The sequence below is a fragment of the Notolepis coatsorum genome, assembly GCF_963971535.1.
Source record: "Notolepis coatsorum genome assembly, chromosome: 9".
NCBI lineage: Eukaryota > Metazoa > Chordata > Actinopteri > Aulopiformes > Paralepididae > Notolepis > Notolepis coatsorum.
Genome location: NC_140173.1, coordinates 133,381,225 through 133,394,091, shown reverse-complemented (window position 1 = coordinate 133,394,091; position 12,867 = coordinate 133,381,225). Strand labels below are relative to the sequence as shown.

Here is a 12,867-nt window from a genome sequence, read left to right as displayed (position 1 = left end):
GAAAAGCTAAGACATAATGTTTGCACCTTCGGAGGGTTTGGACGCTCGCAACGCCACTCTTCACCAGCGCTTCTCCATTGCCGCGTCCTCCGTGCGTCGTGGGGCGTCTCTGGCTCCGCGGTCGTGGCAGTCAGATACGCCCGGGCGGCGCCCTGTGGTGAGTTTGCCTCTCCGAGGGGCCGTTGAGCCTCCATCTCCCGTGAGATGGCCTGGTTCCGGCCCTGGTTCCCCCGCCAGTGGACAGTCGGCCGAGAGGTCGACAGCTCCTCTGGTGGCAGGGGATTTGCGACGCAGGCTCTTCGCCTCAGCTCGCTCTCGTCGTAAGGCGGCGAGCAGCAGGGGCGAACGGCCAGGCTTTGATGTTGTGCTGGAGCCGGACAAGAGTTCTCTTGCCTCGTCTCCATTTCCGATGGAGACTGAGGATCATATGGAGGGGGCGAGAGCTCTCTTGTTCGAAGCCCCAGTAGAGATGTATCACTCTCCCCCTCGGGGAGTGGCAGGGAGTGTTGCGTCTCCTTGGGGTCCCTTGTACTCCAGGGTTGGGTTAGAACCTCCGACCCTGAGACAAGATGCCCAGCTATCTTCCGCGTCGGATGGTGGCGCCCGTGGCTGCCTCCCGTACGTGAGGGACGCGAGTGACGTGGAGGGAGGTACGCAAGGGGAGTTGCTTGCCTCGTTCCCCGAGCTCATCGCGGCCGCCGCAGCCACTAATGGCGTGGCGTTGCCACAGCCACTGCCAGCACCTGTTCATTGGAATATTCTTTTTGGGGTACATCCTAGTGAAGGTAAGGCCTATATGGTATCAATCCTGCTGTGATCCGACCATGATTTCACTTCGATCACAATATATGTGTGTAACGTTACTCCACAACGTGTGCCGTTGGTGACGATCAAAGCATCAAAAAACGACCCCCCCCACCCTTTCATGCATTCATGATGAAACATAATACCGATAATATAAATGTGATTTCAAAATAGTAGCGTGTACAGGAGAGGAATGACAGCGTTTTGAGTGAAATGCACGTATTGCTGCATAGCGTAGTTTTCTGGGATTAGACAGGATTACTCTAAAACTATACTCATATTCACCACGGTATAAAACGGGAATGTATGGATGAATTTTTTTTTCTTTTTCACAAATTGAACGATAGATACTCGATGTCAAATGGGCAATAGTATTATATCCATAGCTATGATATATAATATAGTTTGAGCCCTGCAAACACCGGCATGTATTCCTATACTTTAAAGCGGTGTCCTTCTTACCACACGGTACACAGCGCCATCTGGCGCTGATTGAGTTAATGAATGGACTAATGGACAAGGGTTGTTGTGGCTTTTCATCATCACAATAGCGTTTGTATGGATAATGTAGCTAATGGGATCCTAATAAACTAAACTAAACTGCCTTTCAATGAAGAATTGTTTTGCAAAAGATAAATAAAAAATAACAATACCAACTTCATATTTTCTAAAGGTGCACTATGCAGGGAGACTTGCTTCCAGAAGTGTGAAATTAGTTCACAAAACACAACCGTGAAACTGTATGTTTTCCTGTCTCTCTCTAGCTTCAAAGGACATTTTGTTTATTCAGTTGTGAAAATATAGCCTAGAACTGTTGTCACCTCTCTGACTCCAAACTACGTAGTACACATTTAAATAAAACTATTGGCCACATACTGTAGATCAGGTAACATCGGTCTAACCCTCTCAATAACCCTCTGGACTTTTCCCTTCCCATTGTAAATAAAGTGAGAAACACGTGTCGCTGTGAGTCGCTTAAAATGTCCAGCCCACACACTTTCACACTTCTTTGAAGTGACTGTACATTGTCTAGGCAGCTACCTCAAAACTGATTCTCCAACTGTCTCTCTACTGTATGCCATATGTGCCCACACACACACACACACACACACACACACACACACACACACACACACACACACACACACACACACACACACACACACACACACACACACACACACACACACACACACACACACACACACACACACACACACACACACACACACACACACACACAGAATGAAGTTTGGTCAGTTGCAGGGGGAAAATAAGTTGCGTGAAGGATGCTAATTAGCTAGCAGCCTTTGAACACGTGTGGCCACACGCAGGCCAAGAGAACCCTGGGACACAAAAGACACAGCGGAACTGGCTCTGGTTACAAACAGAGGAAAAATAGGAGGAGGGAGGGAGAGATGGAAACAAGCCCCTTTTAAAAACAGAGATCCCACAATATTGCTGTAAAGAACAATGCCCATTCTGCCAGCTTTGCTTTTTTTTTAATTTTTTTACACTGAACCAAACAGAGGCGTCAAATAACACCGGCGCCATGTGTGCTTTTAGACGGCGCGCCAGTCCGTCCATCCGGCGTTCCGGAATCAAAGGCGTGACACGCAAGAGGCCAGTTCAGATCGAGATTCTCCAACGGGAACTGGATTGGACTTGTAAAAAGGATTCTGAGACGTCCGATTGTAAACGCTCTGAAACTGGACCGTTCGCATCAAAAAGCGAGACGGCAGAGGCGAGCTAGGAAGCGAGGTGTGGCACAGCAGTAGTAAGGAGAATGCCACCCCTTAAAAACCACTAATACATGAGTTACACAACCATGGATAGAAGCAGCACGCCTCAGGTCTCCTGCCTATATGACGTGACCACTAAACGCTTTAACCATAATTGTCATCTTCCATATTTTATATAAATATAAATATATTTATATAAATATATAAATATTTGTGATCAACTGGATCTTTAGAAACCACAAGCGTGTGTTTGGACAACGAAAGAAGAATGCAGTAAGGACAGCAGCCTCCAAAGAGCACTACGATGCTGCTGTCCATGGTGCTGAAATAGGTTCAGCAGGTCTTTTGTTCCCCAACTCTTTTTGTGGCGAGAAACACTGCTTCTATCTCAACTCCTTCATACATATACTAGCATACAATATACTAGACATTTTTACTTTCTAGTTTAGAAAATCACAAGCAAGGGAATCAAATGAAAAAGGGTCAAATAAAAAGGTGGAATATCTTCAAATATCTGCAATCCAGTTCTCGTGTCCACAAGTGTTACCCCTACCCTTGGATATGTCTATAGGCTACTAATCACAGGTAGGCTCCATCTTAACACATTGGTTGCCACCATGCGTTGGTTGCCAATAACGAGATTTCTCGCTATTTAATCGTTATTTCTTTTATTAGCGATATCCATTCATTTTTCATCCGTCCTGCCTGACATTATCATTGGGAATGGCTCTGAGCTCGAAAAGGGCAAATACCGCCCCCTATCGTCTCCCGGATGGTAATGCACATCATTGGATTGGATTGAGTGAAAAAGTGCATCAGAGAAATACTCCGGTCCAGGATTTTCCTATCTCTGGCAAGCAGTGTCGTGTTACCAGATTCACTGGCGAGGCTGGAAGCAGCTTGGATTATGCGTTTCAGACTATAACGTTGGATCAATAAACGTGATCAATATTTGGAATGGCGATCAGGAATTGGATTAATCTTTTTGCAGAACATCTGATCTGAGGTAAGGAATCTATGTTACCAGTTTTGGGTTAATCAGAGTTGTTTTTCACAGATTTCACAACGTGTGTGTGTGTGTGTGTGTGTGTGTGGTGTTAGGGGCTGAGTGCGGCACGAATAAATGATTTTTCAGCCCACTTTGTATTGTGCATAAGAACACAAATACTCTCGATAATCTAGCGTTTATTTGAAAACGATTCATAAATCAGCCGGAAAATGACAACGTGTTTTGTGTATTCCAGTAAATTTTAGCGGAATTTCTCTGCAATTACTAGAACTCTCCGAAACTATACTCGTATTCAAAACGGTATAAAACGGAAATGTACTGATGAAAAAACAATCTGTTTCGTACATGTTGACTGCAAGCAAGTCATTGATAAGCGACGGGTGTATTAGACACATAGCCATCATTTAAGATATAGTTTATGCGTTCGCAAATGTGCTCGTCCTCCCATTGATTAACGTGGTGGCATCCAAGCGATAAATCGTCATATCCGGCTGGCAACCAATGTGTTAACAGTCATTAAATGTTATGTCATGTAGCCTACGTTTCCATGTCCCAAAAATGGCTTCATCCTAAAAGTAGATGATGCAGTGATGCTGTTTTGTCTGGAGGCCGGTGTAGGAGTTACCGGTCAGTCACTGCTCTGTGAGTCCAGGCTGGTGTAGGAGTTACCGGTCAGCCACTGCTCTGTGAGTCCAGGCTGGTGTAGGAGTTACCGGTCAGTCACTGCTCTGTGAGTCCAGGCTGGTGTAGGAGTTACCGGTCAGCCACTGCTCTGTGAGTCCAGGAGGCTGGTGTAGGAGTTACCGGTCAGCCACTGCTCTGTGAGTCCAGGCTGGTGTAGGAGTTACCGGTCAGCCACTGCTCTGAGTCCAGGCTGGTGTAGGAGTTACCGGTCAGTCACTGCTCTGTGAGTCCAGGAGGCTGGTGTAGGAGTTACCGGTCAGTCACTGCTCTGTGAGTCCAGGAGGCTGGTGTAGGAGTTACCGGTCAGTCACTGCTCTGTGAGTCCAGGCTGGTGTAGGAGTTACCGGTCAGTCACTGCTCTGTGAGTCCAGGAGGCTGGTGTAGGAGTTACCGGTCAGCCACTGCTCTGTGAGTCCAGGAGGCTGGAGTAGGAGTTACTGGTCAGTCACTGCTCTGTGAGTCCAGGCTGGTGTAGGAGTTACCGGTCAGTCACTGCTCTGTGAGTCCAGGCTGGTGTAGGAGTTACCGGTCAGTCACTGCTCTGTGAGTCCAGGCTGGTGTAGGAGTTACCGGTCAGTCACTGCTCTGTGAGTCCAGGCTGGTGTAGGAGTTACCGGTCAGTCACTGCTCTGAGTCCAGGCTGGTGTAGGAGTTACCGGTCAGTCACTGCTCTGAGTCCAGGCTGGTGTAGGAGTTACCGGTCAGTCACTGCTCTGTGAGTCCAGGAGGCTGGTGTAGGAGTTACCGGTCAGTCACTGCTCTGTGAGTCCAGGCTGGTGTAGGAGTTACCGGTCAGTCACTGCTCTGCGAGTCCAGGCTGATGTAGGAGTTACCGGTCAGTCACTGCTCTGTGAGTCCAGGAGGCTGGTGTAGGAGTTACCGGTCAGCCACTGCTCTGTGAGTCCAGGAGGCTGGTGTAGGAGTTACCGGTCAGTCACTGCTCTGTGAGTCCAGGAGGCTGGTGTAGGAGTTACCGGTCAGTCACTGCTCTGTGAGTCCAGGAGGCTGGTGTAGGAGTTACCGGTCAGTCACTGCTCTCAGTCCAGGCTGGTGTAGGAGTTACCGGTCAGTCACTGCTCTGTGAGTCCAGGGCAGCCAGTTGATTATGCACCGCAAGCTTGTTACCAAAACTCACATTCGGGGCCATTGGGATTAGACGGGGCCCACTCTATACGGCCAGCATATCAAAACAAACTTTCATTGTGCGTGAGGCTGTTTGTAGAGCTAAATCTATACTTTGTATTATTGCTATCTGTCCATTCTCATTGTCAATTGACACTATAAACCGTCCCTTCAATATGCCTTAAATAAATATTTTTTTCATCAATACGTTCCCATTTTATAGCGTCTTGAATATGAACATTATAGCAGAATGTTCTGGGGTATTTCCTGGAACGCGAGATATAGGGTGCTAAGCTAATAACGTTAAATCGAATGGCGTTTCGGCTATAGACAAGCTAGAGTTAAAACTCAAAATGCATATTGTCGGTATCATGGTCCACCATGAATGCATGATTTTTCTGATTATTGATTACCAATAACGGCATTAGCCTCAGTAGCCTCATTCGCTGACCGGGTGGATGGCTATCAAAGCAAGGCCCGACCAAGCTGAAATTGACGTCAAATCGCTCTTACCTGTGGCCGGTTGGACTGCAAAAAGGATTTCCCAGTTATCGATCGCCATCTGGTAGATCCATTGGCTGTCCATTGGCTGATGCTATATTCCCTTACTGCACACTGAATTCAGCGTCACAAAAAGTATTCTAGGCGATCGGCTACACGCATAGCTTTAGGCTAACAGAAAAGTCCATTCATAAAAAATTTAAATAAAACACATGTAACAGGGAACACTGCATTATCGAGACAGAGCCCCTACGAGGAACTGGCCGGTAATGCACTTTTCCGAATTCCAAGAGTAGGGTAAATCTGCAGTGCCGCTCGGTGACATTGAGTAGGATATTAGAATGGAATAAAAGCCAAAACAACCGTGCAACGTATATATACACGTGGTTGGCCCTTTAAGAATGGTGCCGAAACATGTATATATACGTGGTTGGCCCCGAATGTGTTAAGGTAAAAGATGCGTCTTCTCACGTTGCATTATTCTTTTAATTAGACATAAAACACACAGCCAATTATTATTGTTATCATTATATCATGTGGTCAGCCTTTGTTCTATCGGAGACATTTTCCCATGGGTTGGTGGTGCGGGGATAGTGGCACGGGGCAGTTCTCCACTTTATGAAAATAGTAGTGATTCTGATATAACCCACAAGCTACATTAAGACCTAAAAGCCAGACAGCACTAACCACACCATCAAAACGTCACGGCCCTGTCCCAGCGTGCCGACAGCTCCATGGACGCCGGAGCGACCCCATCCCGGCAACATGACTCTACCGCTTAGGGGCTGCTCGATTATGGAAAAAAATCATAATCATAGCGATTGTTTTGATTGATATTGAAATCACGATTATTGAACATGATTACTTGTTGACTTGAAAGAAGGTTCGAGGGGCGAAGGAAGGTTAGGAAGGAGGGAAGAGGGGAAGGACGGTAAGGAAGGAGGGAAGAGGGGAAGGACGGCTGGACGGAGGGAAGAGGGGAAGGAAGGTAAGGAGGGAGGGAAGAGGGGAAGGACGGTAAGGAAGGAGGGAAGAGGGGAAGGAAGGTAAGGAAGGAGGGAAGAGGGGAAGGACGGCTGGACGGAGGCCTGGATCTCTGGATAGAAAAAACGAATCACCTCGCTTGTCTGTATCGTGTGTAGAGAAAAGTAAATGATGCGAGCTTCCCCGAAAAGGACGGCCACCCCCACCAATCCCCCCCCCCCCCCCCCCCCCCCCCCTCCCCCCCCAACCACACACACACACACAAGTTGCCTGCTGTGCTGTGATTCAGTTCTCTTTAGACAACATGTGTGCCGCCGGCACGCGCCAGAAACAAATCCTTTGTTCCCCCCCCCCCCCCCCCCCCCCCCCTATCTCCGTTATCCAACCCTACCTCCCTCCCCGCCCCTCTAAATCTTTGTTGTGTACCAGCGGGCTCCCTAGTTGTTTGCAAGTGGGAGGGGGGGGGGACCACAGGTAAATAAAAGAGAGGAGAGAAGAAGGGAGGAGAGGGAGAGATGGATAGAGGAAGGAGGGTGCGAGGAGAGAGAGCGGAGGAGTGTGGTGTGTGTGTGTGTGTGTGTGTGTGTGTAGGGGGTGGTGGGGGGGGTATCCAGATGGTGCGACAGATGTGTTAGCAGCAGCAGCTCTGCTCAGACAGACAGACAGACAGACAGACAGACAGACAGACAGACGACAGACAGACAGACAGACAGACAGACAGACAGACAGACAGACAGACAGACAGACAGACAGACAGACAGACAGACAGACAGAGCTGAGCGTGGAGTGTCTTTCTCTTCTCTCCGCTGTTTCTCCCTCCTCTGTCTCTGCTCCTCCATCCTATACTCTGGTCTGGTCTGGTTAGGGAATACACTGATAACGATACTGGTGTCAGATATCGGCCCGATACCAGGTGAAAACAGGGTATCTGTATTAGGCGATTTCCCCCCGAATATATGAAAATCTGATACCAAGAGTAGATTTATTTTCTGCATCTTTGCCACATAATGTAGGAGCGCATCAGATCTCTCTAATGGAGAAACATGGCTTCTGTCGCGGTCGTTTCTGTCCAGTGACCTCAAACTAACTGAGTACTTGAAAATACTTAAAAGTGTAATTCTCTGTTCGTTCTGTTCTGTACTGATTGGCCTATTCTGTTATATTCAGTTCAGCTCAGATACTGTCTGCTCTGTTGTCTTGCTCTATTCTTTGCAGCTCTGTTCTATTCTATTCTATTGCATTGTTGCATACAGGTTTATTGATACTTGTTAGCATCTTGTTTCACTGCTAGATTGTATGATTGTATGAAACAATATAGATTGTTTTTTATTTTATTTTTTTATTATTTTTTAAACAAACATATAAACAAACATGACAACACACGATAAGATATACAAGCATTAATTGTCAGGGCACATCCAATGAGATCACATTTTAGTTAGTTGTCTTATATAAGATATACCCCTAATACCTGTTATCTAAAAAACCTACACACATATGCTCCAGCTCGAACCCCCCCCTCCCGGACCCCACCTTGAGAAGTACCTCCACTATCCCTCGCACCTAACCAGACACTACCATTATAAGCTAGCTTTTATTCTCTCCACCACTTCTAACCACATTAACATTTTGGATTCATTGAGACCCAGAATTCTTGCTGTAGATATTTCATGGTAAATTACATCGAGATATGTAAGAAACCAAACTTTACGGCACATTTTTTCCGGTTGAAACCAGCGTGATGTGATCAGCTTTTTAGCTACTGTGATACCCGATAAAACCAATCTCTTTAGCTGTGGATTCACTGCAAACTCAAAAACATCATTCAATAGTAATACCGAGGGGTGTACAGGTATATTCCAAGATACGAGTTTTGATATTTGTTGAGTCACATCTTTCCAGAATGCCTTAACTGGTGAGCAGTCCCAATACATGTGCATAAATGTAAAACAATATAGATTGTTTATTGTTTATAGTACTTTGAGTAGTTTCAGTACTGCTCTTATTTTGACTTGCTTGTACATAGTTGTAAATATCAGGGAGTGCCAACATAATTTAGTTGTGTTGTTGTCTTGCACAGCAGTATAATGACAATAAAAAGTTCTTATCTTATTCTTTTTTATTCCATTATATTCTGTTCCATCGCATTCTACTATTTTCAATTCTACTCTGGTCCACTCTGTTCTATTCTACTCTATTCTATTTAGTCCCACTCAGGGCCCATTCTGTTCTACTCTACTCTATTCTATTTAGTCCCGCTAAGGCCCATTCTGTTCTACTCTACTCTATTCTATTTAGTCCCGCTAAGGTCTATTCTGTTCTACTCTACTCTATTCTATTTAGTCCCGCTAATGTCTATTCTGTTCTATTCTACTCTATTCTATTTAGTCCCGCTAAGGCCCATTCTGTTCTACTCTACTCTATTCTATTTAGTCCCGCTAAGGTCTATTCTGTTCTACTCTACTCTATTCTATTTAGTCCCGCTAATGTCTATTCTGTTCTATTCTACTCTATTCTATTTAGTCCCGCTAAGGTCTATTCTGTTCTATTCTACTCTATTCTATTTAGTCCCGCTAAGGTCTATTCTGTTCTATTCTACTCTATTCTATTTAGTCCCGCTAAGGTCTATTCTGTTCTACTCTACTCTATTCTATTTAGTCCCGCTAAGGTCTATTCTGTTCTACTCTATTCTATTTAGTCCCCGCTAAGGTCTATTCTGTTCTACTCTACTCTATTTAGTCCTACTGATGCCCATTCTGTTCTACTCTACTCTATTTAGTCCCGCTAAGGTCTATTCTGTTCTACTCTACTCTATTCTATTTAGTCCACACTGATGCCCATTCTGTTCTATTCTACTCTATTCTATTTTAGTCCCACTAAGGGTCTATTCTGTTCTATTCTACTCTATTCTATTTAGTCCCGCTTAAGGTCTATTCTGTTCTACTCTACTCTATTTAGTCCTACTGATGCCCATTCTGTTCTACTCTACTCTATTTAGTCCCGCTAAGGTCTATTCTGTTCTACTCTACTCTATTCTATTTAGTCCCACTGATGCCCATTCTGTTCTATTCTACTCTATTCTATTTAGTCCCACTAAGGTCTATTCTGTTCTATTCTACTCTATTCTATTTAGTCCCACTAAGGTCTATTCTGTTCTATTCTACTCTATTCTATTTAGTCCCCGCTAAGGTCTATTCTGTTCTGCTCTTTGCCTGTTCCCTCTGACTCTGGCCATGTCTACTACACTATATAACCAACATGCCTGCACACTGTGGGACTAGCTGCCCCTACAGACACAGGCACCTCTGTGGGCTACAGGTGTTGGTGCTCTACCGATCTGCCACGCTGGGTCACAGCTGGCTGGCAGAAGGGGTGGAGAGAGAGAGAGAGAGAGAGAGATAGAGAGAGAGAGAGAGGAGAGAGAGAGAGAGAGAGAGAGGAGAGAGATGAGAGAGAGAGAGAGAGAGAGAGAGAGAGAGAGAGAGAGAGAGAGAGAGAGAGAGAGAGAGAGAGAGAGAGAGAGAGAGAGAGATGAGAGAGAGAGAGAGAGAGAGAGAGAGAGAGAGAGAGAGAGAGAGAGAGAGAGAGAGAGAGAGAGAGAGGGTGGGGGGGGGTCAGTATGTGTCAGGCTCTAGTAGGGAGGTCTTTGGTGTGAAATCAGGTGGTCAGATCAGATAATCAGAAGTGGATTTGAGCAGAATCCCCAGTGATTACTTTTTTTTTGGTTACCTCAAAACAAGATGCATTTTCTTTTATAACCAAATTCCATTGACAACAAATGTTGTCTCTGAGCCATCCTGAACTCTGGGGCATAATATAAAATATTATATTCAATATAACCCAACTTCAGAACTATCCCTTTAACCTCTTAACAGTCCTGCAAAATTAGCATAGAACGCCTTTTTCCCCCCCAAGCCATCAGACTCGTCAACGGAGCCCATTGACGCCCCCCCTAATCGCCCCCCACTTGAGAACACTGCTGCTGATGATAATTTTATTTAATTTTTATTTATGTAAACTGTATGTGCACATTGCTCATTGCACATCACACCACATACTTTTTTTTTTTCTTTGGAACTGTACATAGCCATTTTGTTATTAAATTTCATAGTAAAAAATATACATCCTGATCTGCAATGCACACTTTTTAGAACTGTGTATAGTAATCTTTATTTTAGTCATCTTATTTTATTATATGCTAAATGTATTGTATTGCACTGCACACTTTTTTCAAACTGTATATAGTAATCTTGTTTTAGTAATCTTTTTTATTCTATGCTAAATTTATTGTATTTTATTATTGGAAGCTGCTATAGTCGAGGGACCACAATAAATAGATTTTTCACTCTTCTTGCTGTAAAGTACTGAAATAAGTGACAATAAAGGAATCTGAATCTGAAATCTGTCGATTGCATACCCAAAGTAATTTGAAAGTTATTCTTGAACCATGTTTAGCTAGTAGGGGTGGAACGGTACGGATTCTAACCGTACACCGTTCGGCACGACCTCCACGGTTCGGGGCATGTGTGTGTTGTTCGGTTCAGGGTACGCACATACATGCACGCACACCACACCAGAGAGGCGCTAACTAAGCTAAGCTAACAGACGTTAGCCGCTAACCGTGGAAACGCTCACAGCGAAGTGACTCCACAACACCAGTTAGTGGGGGAAAGGCGGGGGAGGTATATTGACGAGGCTTGACAACAGAGGTTCAAAGATAACTTCACATTTATTGGCTGTTTGTTTCTATATATCACTTCATGGCGCATCAGGCTCGACCAGCTTCCAATTCCATGTTGACTGTTGACTTCTCACTTCCTCGTGTGACGTCACTTCAAATATGGCTACCAAGACGCTCAAAACCTCAAACCTAATACATCACGGGGAGGGGGGCTGTATCTCTCTTACTACATGCAGTGGAAAACGAATACAAGCGAGTCGAGTAGGTAGTGGTACCATGCCGTAAGTGAATAATTCATAATGTTTCATGCAATTAAAAAGTAAATATATATATATATATATATTTAGTACACATGATTTATTTATTTATTTTAAATAACACTGCCACTTTTCCTTTTTGATAAGAAATCCAGCCATATTCCTTTCATTGTATTTCAAATACTGCACTTTAATTTCAAGCGGAAAAACTAATCTTTCCATTAACCACTTTTCCGCGCCAGACCCAATGGGTAGTCGGGTTAACCTCGCCAAACGTTCAGCACACCAGACCCGAGTATATTTCCATTCATTGTCCATCCAGGGAGCCTGGTGTTATCATAGGGAATGAGTCTGAGATCCCAAAAGTGCAATATACCGCCGCCTGGTAGGACGCGGCCGGTATTGCCACCCTTTGGAACTCTGTGTCGTGGGCTGTGCGTCGATTATATTGGTCCTGGCAGACTTTTCCATGTCGGGCAAGGGGAGCGGTTGTCCCGATCGGCTTGAGGAGCGTCAAATGCTCCAGATGGATGATTTATGGCGGATTATGTTGGCGACACGATCGACACCAATACTGGGACTTCGCGATCAGATCATTGGAATATTCTTTTTGGGGGAGATCCTAGTCAAGGTAAGGGCTATATGATATCAATCTTGCGTTGATCAAAGCATTGCCTTCATTGCGATCCGAGTGTATGTGTGTAACGCTAGTCCATAATGTATTCCGTTGGTGACAATCAAAGCATAAAAATGTCTTTTGTATAATACACGTTGGGGGCCATTACCAGCCTCCCATGAATTACCCTAAAACCATACTTATATTCACCACGGTATAAAACGGGAATGTATGGATGAAAAAAATATTTCTTTTTCACATATTGAACGATAGATACTCGATGTCAAATGGGCAATAGTATTGTATCCATAGCTATAATATAGTTATAGCCCTGCAAACACTGCCACGTATTCCTATACTTTAAAAGCGTTGGCCTTTCAACCACACAGTACACAGCGCCCTCTGGCGCTGAATGAGTTAAGAACTGACAATCAGTATTGTATCATTGTATTTCTAATACTGCACTT

General features: G+C 44.8%; 1 protein-coding gene across 1 annotated transcript in view; it reads right to left on the bottom strand.

Moving 5' to 3' along the window:
• Positions 1-12,867, bottom strand: part of sdccag8 (SHH signaling and ciliogenesis regulator sdccag8) — a gene marked incomplete at its 5' end in the record, with an annotated part of 166,341 nt that overhangs the window by 61,873 nt on the left and 91,601 nt on the right. The gene's annotated exons all lie outside the window — the stretch shown is intronic.